The sequence below is a fragment of the Vanellus vanellus genome, assembly GCF_965231255.1.
Source record: "Vanellus vanellus genome assembly, chromosome: 3".
NCBI lineage: Eukaryota > Metazoa > Chordata > Aves > Charadriiformes > Charadriidae > Vanellus > Vanellus vanellus.
The window spans coordinates 6,299,220-6,310,906 of record NC_138907.1 but is presented as its reverse complement, the minus strand read 5'-3'; positions in this window follow the sequence as shown (position 1 = coordinate 6,310,906).

Genomic DNA, 11,687 nt, shown 5'->3' with positions numbered 1-11,687 from the left:
CCTTATTAAGCTGTTATGCTTTTTGCTCAGAAAGAAAGTGTTCAATATGCAGTGTCACAATTCTCTGGGCCCCTTAAACAAAGTGGAATTTGCCCACCTTTTCATGAGATGCTTTTTTTCTCGTCACATGTTCTGTGCTGTTTACCACACATGAGTTACAGATGGTAATTTTAATTTTAAACCCCAAATGTAATAAATTCAGCAGATTAGTATTTGGCCAGGATTGAGTGCTGAGATTGTTCAGTTGACTATTATGGAAAACACATCAGCCAACCTCATCCCTGACCAGAGAGCAGTGGTTCCATCCCCTTACAAACAAAGCCTTTGTTATGTCTTCCTTGCACTGTGACTCTAGTCTCTACTGTGCATTTGTTTCCAAAGCAAAACAAAGAATTCATAATCCTTGGCAGTTTGAATATTTCAACTTGGATTTTCCTGTTATACAATTTACCTACTAGCTGATTAAATGTAAGAGATGACCTCACTGCTGAGGAACAGTATGTTTTCAGATGCCTTCAGCCCTACTTGTTTCTAGTGCAGCTTTAACCAAGAGTGAACTGTAAAGCAGAGTCTAAGGATCAGGGTGCTAGTGCTGCTACCCCACAGTCTACGCTATAGGAGGACTCAGGCCTGCTCATTTGGATATAGTTTTTGATAGATCCCAGAGTCTGGCACTTTGGTTAACGTTTGGGTTATACCATTGTTACACATTCAAGAAAACAAGGGCTTCTTTTTTCATGATAGTTTTTTCATTATACTAGTTATTCTTATTTGGAGTTTTCAAACATAAATAGGATAATATATATACTCACAAATATTTATTACGAGATACTAGTCTGTATTATTTAATTACATTTTACAAACATGAACATACACAAATGCATTATTTATATTCACTGTGATGAAATTGTAGAGGGATATGGGTAATCAACGTGTATCATACAGCTTTTGACTGTTTTACCCGTATTCCGCCTATTGCTTTCCTCCTGGTTATTTATAATGTGTCTAGACTTCAATCAGATTTAATGAAAGAAAATCATAAATGGCAACAAAGACTTCAGTTTTCCTCCAAATGTGCACTAAGGTGACACTGGCTTGGAGTGCAGGATGAACATCTTCCTACAGTGTAGACAGTCCCTGGAGGTATTTAAAAGACAGGTAGACATGGTTTAGTAGTAGATTTGGCAGGGGTACATTGATTGTTGGACTTGATGATCTTAAAGGTCCCTGCCAACCTAGAAAATTCTATGATTCTATGAAGTCCTATTATGTTGCAGGGTATGTAATAGGGACAGATTTGAGCTTTACAGTGTAACCCTCACGAAACTTAATTTTCCAGTGGGGCATCATGTATTGCTTCTGTATTATTTTGTCCATTCTGCTGAGACAGGTTTTAAGTGTTTAACTTTTTTTATTCCCATTTATTGAAAACAAGATCCAAAGAAGCCTAGCAGAGGAAAGTAGAATAACATGTAAAAGCCCATAAGGTACTGGGCTGCTCCCCCCCCCCACTTCCTCCTTCGTCCTTTATGGGTGTAAACTGCATGATCTGTTAACCATTGGTCATAATGGGGTCTTCAAAAAAGCAGCTATTAATTTAGAAAATGGATAGACTACCTGACTAAAGACTGCACCAGTATTAGGCCTGAAAGATGAGCAATTAATGACTCTTACTTTTCAGATGAGTATTGGTAAGATTAACATATAAAGTTGAAAGAGAGAGAGGAAGTGAAAATGGAAGGAATGACACTACTGTACAGGCTCCTCTGCCAAACATTTGGTTTCTCCGAGAGTACATTTTTTGACATTTAGTAACAATTATTTGGTTTATTTTAGTATTTGAGAATGTCGAAGCCATGACCAAGACTGGGGATTTGTTATGCATTACACCCTGCATATGTAGGGACAGCTCTGCTCATAGGACTTGCAAAGTGTAGGAACAAAAATAAAGATGCACAAAGGTGGTATTTGTTTCCATGGGGTAATGGAAAAGGTCAAACTGCAGGTCACTGGAATAGCCGAGAGGAAAGCCTGAGTGTGCTGACTCCCAGTCTCGTGTCCTGCTTACTAAATTGTGCCTCCTTTAGTAGGAAAATGCCGAAATGCTGCAATAGTCTGGGGTGGGAAAAGGATAGGGAAAGATGCAGAGAAAAAAACATATTCAGTTTTTAATGAAGCTCACATAATCACTATTTGTCACTAGCAGCAGCAAAGCTACCTGTGCAGTATTTGTTTATTGAGTTCTGCTCTTCACCCAAATTTTTTAGTGGGTTTTGACTTCTCATAGTCCCTCTATTGAAACATTTCTCCCTGCATAGTTGCTAAACAGTCTGATACTTTATTTGATTGTTGTATAACTTTCCAGTGATTAATAGTGTATATACCCAATAGGAATACATGAAATTAGGCAACTTTAAGTGGTGAAGTGATGGAAATTAAAAGCCTGGCAAATCATCTTTTTGGGCGGAGTTGGACAAATATTCTGTCCATTCTCCTGAAGCCTTTACACATTGGCACGTGTACAGTAGTTGCTATAATCTTTTGTTAGAACTGTTTTTCCATTTCTGACAGTGAACAATACCGCGATATCTGCAGCATTCGTTGTATTCACTGTAGGAAATGGATAAAGCATACTATGTATATGGTAATAAAGTGAAGTGTCTGCCAGCTTCAAAGACGTATCTGACTGTATGGGTAAAAATTAACATGCTTGGAGTATGATAGGAGTGTTGGGCTAGGAGTCATTATCCTGAACAGTGAGTTGATTTAACTTTTACCATTTACTACTGAGACCTAGATTTATGTGTTTATAGTCATTTCTATGTCAATACGTCAGTGCTTAATGCAGATCAGTTCCCTCTGAAGTAGACAGGAGTGATCAGATTTCCTCTGTACTGATGGGTAAACTGGAGCCACGGAAAGACTTCATGATTTGTTCATGCAGCCAGCCAAGACGAAACAAGGGATTCCCAATTCCCAGTTTGTTGTTCTAGTGATTGGTGGAGTCTGTTTCCATTCCCAAGAAGTAATGTCTGTCCTAAACCCACTAAGAACACTCCTTCCTATTCTATATTCCAAACTAGAACAAACTGTACTGAACTGACCCCAGTTGTGAAGCTATAAATTTAATTTACAAGGTCATTTATATGGGAGGAGAAGTAGTGTCAAAATACAAGAATCTATGCAAGGAGAAAACAGAAGAGGCATAGATAACATAACCCCTATAAAATGTCTCCACTTGTGATTTGTGTGGAAACGGTTGCTCTGAGATCAGAAGGAAATCTGTTGCTCTTGGCAAAACTGGTAATTCTACAGCTCAGTAGTTATTGGGGCCTCTGTGTGATACTTTCTGAGCTATCGACTTAAAGACTTCCTGTTTTGTAGCTTTCAGTCCTGTCAAGATGTATGCCTTAACATGATTCAGTTCTGTTGTTATAATGATACCAAGATTTGCAATGAACTGGTAAAAGATTAAAAGATAGTACGAGAGCAAGCATAAAGATGAACATAGTCTGGAATGGAAACTAGAAGAGAACAGAAGAAAATTTCAGACTGGATGTTGATTTAGCAGTATTTTAGGGACTCCATGTTTTCTATAACTCCCATCAGTCCAGTAAGCCTATCCTCACTATAATGCTCATTAGCACTAAAATCCCTTTTCTTCCCCTGTTAGCTAGCTGTTGTAATGCAGTATGGTCTAAAACAATTGCAGAAGGTGATGGAAATTACCAAATTAAATTTATCAGATTTGAAAAATATTAATGGTGTAATTACAGAAGTAACTAGAGGATATAATGTCTAAAGTTCTGTGCTAGGTGCTGTGATACAGTTAAGTATGCACACAGAGGTGGTGTATTCATTGGTAGCTATTCTAAGTGAAGTTAATCATAATAGGGTACAACCATCTCTGTTTTAAGTTGTGGACCCACTGGGCTCATTTTGAAGTTAATAAAGACAATTTTAGCCACATTCCTGTGGAACTGTGGAGAGCGAGCTGAAAAGCAAACTATTATTTGGCAAAATGATCTAACCATGGACGTGTCACACGTATAAGCTATGTGTTCGAACTAATAGAAATGTTAAAACATGACATTGTTTCTGGTGAAATGCACACAGAACAACACTCAAAGAAAGAACACTGGAAGAGATCTGACCTTCCATACAGTGTCATGCCATGCAGCACAGCTCTAGTACTGACCTAAGCATCATGTGGGCAGCTATTTTCCCCAAAGCCACAGTGATGACGAGAGTAGTTGATTTAAATTCATGGTTTACTGTTCCTTGTTAGGCTACAGCTTCCAGACTGCCTGGTAATGTTTTTGGTAAAAGAAGCAGTCTCCAAAATTAAGACTTTTAATGCTTCTAAGTGACAAGAGTTATGCGGTCTTACCTGCCTGTAGAAAGAAAAAAGCCCCAGACAATGCGGAACTGCTGCTTTTCTAGGCTTCCTTTCCTTAGGTAGGACATATGAGGAGGGAAACCTTGATTCTGATTAAATTAGTGGGAATTTTCCTTTTGTCCTCCAAGGGACCAAGATTTTACCCAGGCCTGAACAGCAGGCAAGCCTGAAAGAGATCAAGTGCCTATTGTTCAGCTGTGTAGACAAACCCTGGGCTAAAATCGGTAATCTGGGCATACTTCAGTATTTCTTCTCCAGCTACTGGAAAGATGAGGGAGCTTCAGGCTGTTTTGGAAAGTGGAGTTCCAACTGAAATGTCAGAAATGAAAAATAAAGAAGTGTGAATGGATGAATGAATGGAATGAAATGATGGACTAGCTCATAAACTCACAGTTACTCACCTGGTCTCCTTCACAGTATAAAGTTACCTTCCTCCTTTCAGTGGCAGGTTTTATTGTCACATATAGTTAGTAGTCTAATTAAATAAACACAGATTTGACATGAAATTTATGCTGGCCTCTCTCTCACATTCATGGAATGAGTGAAGAGATACCTGTCTGACCTGGCCCTATGACACATGGGACCAATCAGTCAAAGGGTTTGCTTTATAGAAGAAGTGTTTAGATAGCAGTTCACAAGATTTACAGAGGCGATAAATTAGACTGTACTCCAAACCACACTGTCTCCCTTGCTTGTATTAAGGTCGAAAGGGGAAAAAAACATTTACTAACGGATAGAGGACTGGATGGGAGCTGAGCTCTCACTCCCACTCTGACACAGAATTACTTGTATGTGTAGCTGTTTTAGGCTGCATTTATATATAGAAATCGGAGACTTCTGACTGTGCTGCTGTATTTGATGCAAGCATGGACACTCGGAAAGGTGCTGATTTAATAACTCTTGAAGTCTGTAGAGGTTCTTCAAGGGATGTTGAAGCAGCTTTGGAAAAAAAACGTTTGTTGGTTTTGGGAGTAGAGAGCTTCAGTGGCAGCAAACATTCTGTAATAGATTGGAAATTTTGTATTGTGTTTAAAAAAAAAAAAGAGAGAAAAATCTCTGTTTTGAGCTGTGTTATTAATTGTCACTGTGCAATTGAAAGGTCAAACCTGATGTTGTTCTTGCTCAGGCAAAACCCTTCTCAAAGCCAATGGAGTTTTGCCTGAGAAAATACTGGATAGAAGCATGCACAAATGTCAGCATTGGGACTGTTTTTGAACTGTATTCAGGCACTACTTTGGAGAGTTCCAGAATAAGCTCTAAATGTAAAAAGAATGCTGTCTTTAAAGGGTACTTCTACATAAGAAATACAGGGTGATATCCTCAATTTACAAACTCTGAGGAAGGAGAACAAGTGGCTGTAATTCATGGCTATATTCCCTTGGTCCTAGAGGTGCCAGTTGCCAAAGTGTTATTAAGTAAGTCTAAGGTCAGTCTAAATGCTACTCCAAAAAGTGCCAGCTGGCTGTCCACATCCTGACCCCATTCTCCACTCCTGAGCAGGTGGTATGAGGCTGAATTTAAATTCAGGCTTGTTTGCAATGCCTTTGCATCCATTCTTCCTGCACGTGCATGAAGCAGCAAGAGTATTTACAGTGTAATTAACCATATGTGATGCAGCAATCAGGAAGGTTCTGGAACAAGCAGGATTTCATTTATTTAGCAGCTGTGTATGCAGTGCTACTGCTTGTCTGTTTTCATCTTGAACTTACGGTCCCACACCAAAACATGTGCCTCCTGCTGTCTGATCTTTTCTCCTGTGATACTTATTCTGTAACGTTCACAAGCCCATTTTATGTGTGGCTACTCAAGCACTGGCTGAAACATTTCCTATTTCTGTGTAAAGTTCCTAACTTGACCTTTGTAAATCTAGTCTAAGTAACCAATCATGGCACAGAAAAAGTAATGACTAATTTTTGTAAACAGCTTAGACAATGCGGTGTACTAAATTAAATAATGAAATGTTAACAGCAAGCTTCTCGTAGGTTATTTTGGGAGGGAAATGGCAAAGAAGTTCACAAGTCCTTTCAAATAAATCTGAGACTATCTCAAGCTATTCACAAACAAAAGAGTTGGAGATTTTCCAAGAAATTTATTTTACTGCTCAGCTCTATTCCTGTCCAAAAGGTTGGGAAAATGAACAGTCACTTCTTGCTTTCGCAATTTTAATTTCTAAACAGGATGGGTTACAGAGTATTAAGTAGATTGTGGGTATTTCTGCATTGAGTGATGTCTCCTGGAAGTAGGATCAAATGTTTGCAAGTCTCATTCTGATATCTATGAATGAGACCTTCATGCTGACTGCTCATATTGGTATTTTATCTACTTTAGTTATGTTGGAAGGCATGATGAATGGAGGTGAAGGCATATGGAGGGGTTCTTGACTCTTAAAATAATTTTAATAGTAATGATAATATTAAAGGCTGGAAAGACTAAACCAGATATCAGCTATCCTTGTGGTAAAGCATGACATAGTCTATCTATAGAGATTATTTCCGTACACTAACTATTCAAAGGGAAAGATAAACTATAGTAAATAAATAACAGTCCTTCGCATCAAAAGATAAAAGAAGTTCAGGTTCTTCTCAATGAAGTGAGGTGCCATGTTCACAGTCTACAGTATTCTAAGGGTCAAAAGATTGTAATCTTGGAGTTTTCTCTACTCTGACAGACGACAGTATAAAAAGAGCAAACAAATAGAAGAAGGGGGATCCATTCAAAGTAGGAGTAAGGCTGCATTTTTAGCAATGAGGTTATTTAACAAGTCTGGAAGATTTATCCAGGACCATAGTGGATCTCCATTACTGGAAGTCTTTAAATCAAGAATGGATGTCTTTCTGATGATTGTGCTTGTTGCTGTAGCAGGAGTTACAGGCTTTGAAATTCCATGGCTTGTGTCATCCAGGAAGCCAGAGTAGATGGTTGTGTTTGATCTCTAGTGGCCTTCCAGTCCTCGCAAAGCATTCAGCTGGATTACTACTTGCAGCATGTGTGGAAGAGGAAAAGTAACATTTCTCATATCTGGACAATAGATGACAAGTGGTTTCCACTGGAGTTACAGATGAGGTTTCCTTTAATTTTCCAAGCAGTGCACTAATTTTTCAGGGAACAGGGAAACTGCCAAAGGACCTTTTGATTGTTTTAAATTTCATTACAGCAGCCTTTCCACTCCTTCCACTTGTCCTCCCCTCCAAACTCAGTGTAGTGGTAAACAATGCATAGTAGTGGTATGCTGGTCCAAATATGAAAACACTGGCACTGAATAACTGTGTTTGCATTTGGCATCCTTTAAATGACATTAATAAAAAGTTGACTGAATTTCTCTGAGTACTCTGAAATGAGTTTTGAAAGAAAATAGCTTTCAGCAATTTGAAAAAAAAAATTTCATTTGCAAATGGCATATATTGACTGACGTTGGCCATAATATTTATGAATAACCATAGAAACATAACAAATGGGATCTACACAGTTACTTCCATACTTCATTGCCAAAATCAGTATATTCATATAACACTCCTAATCTGATATACCAGGTAATAGCAAATATTACGTACACAAAAGAGAAGAAACAAACAGAGGCATTCTTAGTGGTAGTGTTCTGCAAATAGACCAACATTATGCACACACTTTGAGCAGACCATAGCCAATTAATTAAACCACAGAATATCTGCAAATATTTACTTGGTGGCTGTGGTTTGAAAAAGCTATAACAGTACATAAAATAAATTTGCTTTACATTTCAGCAGACTTGTTGGCAAGTGTAAATGGCAGAAAAAAGAGAGGAAAAAACTAAAGTGAAAACAAATAGATTATGTTTCCAAAATCCTACCAAATATGTGATCCACTGAAATTATCAGACTGTTAACTGCTTGTAAATCTGCCTAGACTGGGGTTGGGAAATTATTTTTAGTATGACAGTAGAAACCTTTCTAATGCTACCATTGTGGCACTGTGTCAGCTGAGTAAGAGGCAGCAAGAATGGCACAAGAGTCAACTGGGCAACCTGAGAACAAGGCAGTTTAGCAATAGAAAAGTTTCTTTCCAAATAGAGGAACAAGTATACTGATGTCATTGTATTTATAGCCTGTGAACTTCTGAAATCCTAGGGAGAGTACATCTGAGGAAAATGCTGTGGCTTTACATAGTCCAACTAGCATGTAATTTTTGAAGAAGAGCATCAAGAACTCTTGCTCAGGTGCTTAATAGAGTGTGTTAGAGTTCTGCTGTCCTTAGTGGAAGTGGTACCTTCCCAGCACAACAGTTTTGCATCCGTTATTGCCAACCTCAAGATCCTACCCTAGTTGTATCTTATGCTTCCATAAATTGTAAACTTGGTTTAAAATGAAAGAGCTTCAAATAAGTGTCTTTCAGTTATTTTTATTTCCTGTCTGGTTTGAGAGTTTGATATTGGTAGGGAATAAGGTTTTTGTGGTCGCTGAGGCATACTTTCTTCTGTAGGACCTTTGTGTAGCCATGCTGGGACGAGAACATTCTCTTTGGAAGAAGAAGAAGGCAGAAGAAAATGCTGTTCTGGAGATTAGGAGAGCTCTACTGTTCTCAGCTGCCTTTCGTGTTTTCAGTTTCCATTGTGCTATAAGTAGTATGAACTACTCTAATGTTTCCAATTAGTTCTACAGACAGATACTGGGTAGATATTAGGACTTTAGGGTGTTTTTTGTTATGGCACTGAAGAAGAAAAATGGTAGACTGCAGAAGTTCAACTGAGCATTTCTGCTGACGTCCTTCGCTGTGGAAGAGTTAACAATGTTGACACAGACTGTCATCTTCTGGTTTCAGATTTACTCCACTAGGCGGAGAGACAGGAGTTCACATCCCTCAGACATTGTTTCAAGCTATCTACAAACTAGAGTAGATAACAGTGCATCAGCTTACATTTTTATGGTTTTGCTTGTAATCACAGAAAAGGAAGATTGAATTTTTGAGCGTTGATTTCAGTGGGAGCAGAAATGCAGAGGCACTTTTGAAAATCTTGTCTGCAACTTATTTTAAAAATGAAACTCTAGGTTTTTAATATCAGTTCTGTAAAAATTGTCAAAGATGGAAAAAAGTATTAGGCCCTGCATTTGTGCAGAAATAGATATGACAGTTCTACCTGATTAATTCTGAAGAGAACCAGCATAGTTTTATGCAAATAAAATTGCTCAGAGATTGCTCAGAGGTATATGAAGCCCTGAAAAATTCTGTTTCTCCAGGCTACTCAAAGGAATTAAGCTTTGTCTTCCAGGCCAATGAAAATATCTTATACAGTGCTATTGCAAAGTAAAATGGCTTCAGTGACTTTATGGCAAGGGGAAAGGTTCCCAGGCTTTATGTTCCCAATCCAGGTTAATTTCAAATCTCACGCTCAGTTTCACTTTCAGAATGCCCTAAAAGAAAATGTAATTTAGACTAGAGCGGCATTCACAAGTTAATGACACTGACTGTAATCCTTCAAAATGATGGATACTAGAATTTTCCCCCCTTTACAGGAGGAATTGCATATCTCAGTGTCACATAAGGCAAAGAAACAAACATGCAGAAACAGCAACTGGCCCTCAAATCTTTGAAGATACCTTTGTGTTTCCAATGCTGAAGTAATTTTCCTGACAGAGATCATTGTGACCTAAAGTTAGAACTCCTGTATCTGTGCCGTTTGTGCTGTGTTGACCTTGTTAAAGATATAATTCTATGCATTATAGAAAGAAATGGGAATTGTGGGGGGAGCAGAGAGATCATCAGCAAGCTAGGGTTTGTCTCTTGAGATAAAGGAAAAGCTTAGACACAAAGCCTGGCTTCCATTGTCTGTATTTTATTTTCTACATGTTGTGAGCTATCAGCAAATATTTGAACACAAGTATTTTTTGGTTTTGGCTGGTTTTGCAGTATTGTATCTGCTTTTGCTTTATTTTGCATGTGTTAATTTACTCCTGTTGCTTTGCTACACGTTCACACCTGTGCTATGCACACAAGGAGGTCCTTGCTGAAAGGCAATATCCTCAAAACAGTTTTCAAGAACCTTTGAGAGTAAGAAATTGATGCTTTTGCTTGAAACAGGTGGGTGGAAGGATGATACAGAGCCATGCTGATCTCTTCCTCCAGTAGCACAAACACTAGTTGCAAGAACGGAGGTCTAAGAGGGATCTACTTTTCACATATAATACAGAGAAGGTTATTTCACTTAGACTAATTGAACTATAGACCCAAACTCTGTATCTCTGCAAAACTATTCACGTCCTCTATTGGAGCTAGATGGGGAAGATAATTTTATCACTTTGAGACTATTGGATGGGTACAGTCCTCACACCTCAAGCTCAGCACCATCAAACACAACGGAGGTCAGAAACCATAAAAACATTGAAAACAACAGTTAGTAGAACAGCAACATGTCTCTTCTGGCTAATAAAAGCAGGTGAAAACAGCTGTTTGTACTGCTAGTAGAACTACTCAGCGCCTCCTTCAAAGAAGGTGCACATCAAACTCATGGATAAATATAAGGGTTTAGCCACTCAGACAGTCAGCACTCAACCCCGAGGGACTAAGAATCATAAAGCCTTTGCAATACAAGGCATAACTCAGCGTTGACTGGATGCATGTTGTACTCGGAACTAGCTGTTAGAGTCTTCACCAGGTTGTTTCTCTTCCAGATGACAATTACCCGTTTGGCGCTAATGGAAGCAGTATGCACAGAGGTGGTTTTATGTAATTATACAGCATCTTAGTGCCACAGACAGAGCTGAAACCTCCATGTTTACATTGCTGGACTTCATTGCAGCTTTGTCAGAGGGAAATACAAGGTATTACTGTTATGATATAGTAGGGGCAGTATCCCCAAGAATCTGGACAAGAATATTAACTTGAATAACATTAGTAGCTTTTCAGGCCCCTTTAGTGCTGATGTATCTAGTCTGAAGCATATCCTATTGTACTTAAGTTATTCCAGTGTTGGATGCAGGTCTGGTGCTGTCCATTATTTCTCTTATATGTGACTGCCATGATGTCATGGGGACAGGAGTGAAATAATCAGGTGATTTTGCTGGGCAGTAGCAGGCATTGGGTCTTGTTGATATTTGTGTTCTCTGCTGTTCTTAGGTGCCCCCCTCCAGAAATCCTCTCTTAGCACTAGGCTTGTTTCCTTTAAACAGGCAGGGAATAATACCAAGAAAAAACATAATAAAAGGAAGGCTTTGTTGGTGTTTTGGGGAACAGTTTTGTGCGAAGACTTTTAACGTTTGTTTTTGCAAAGAGATATTTACCTTAAAACACAGACAATTGACAAACAAGATGGAGTAGA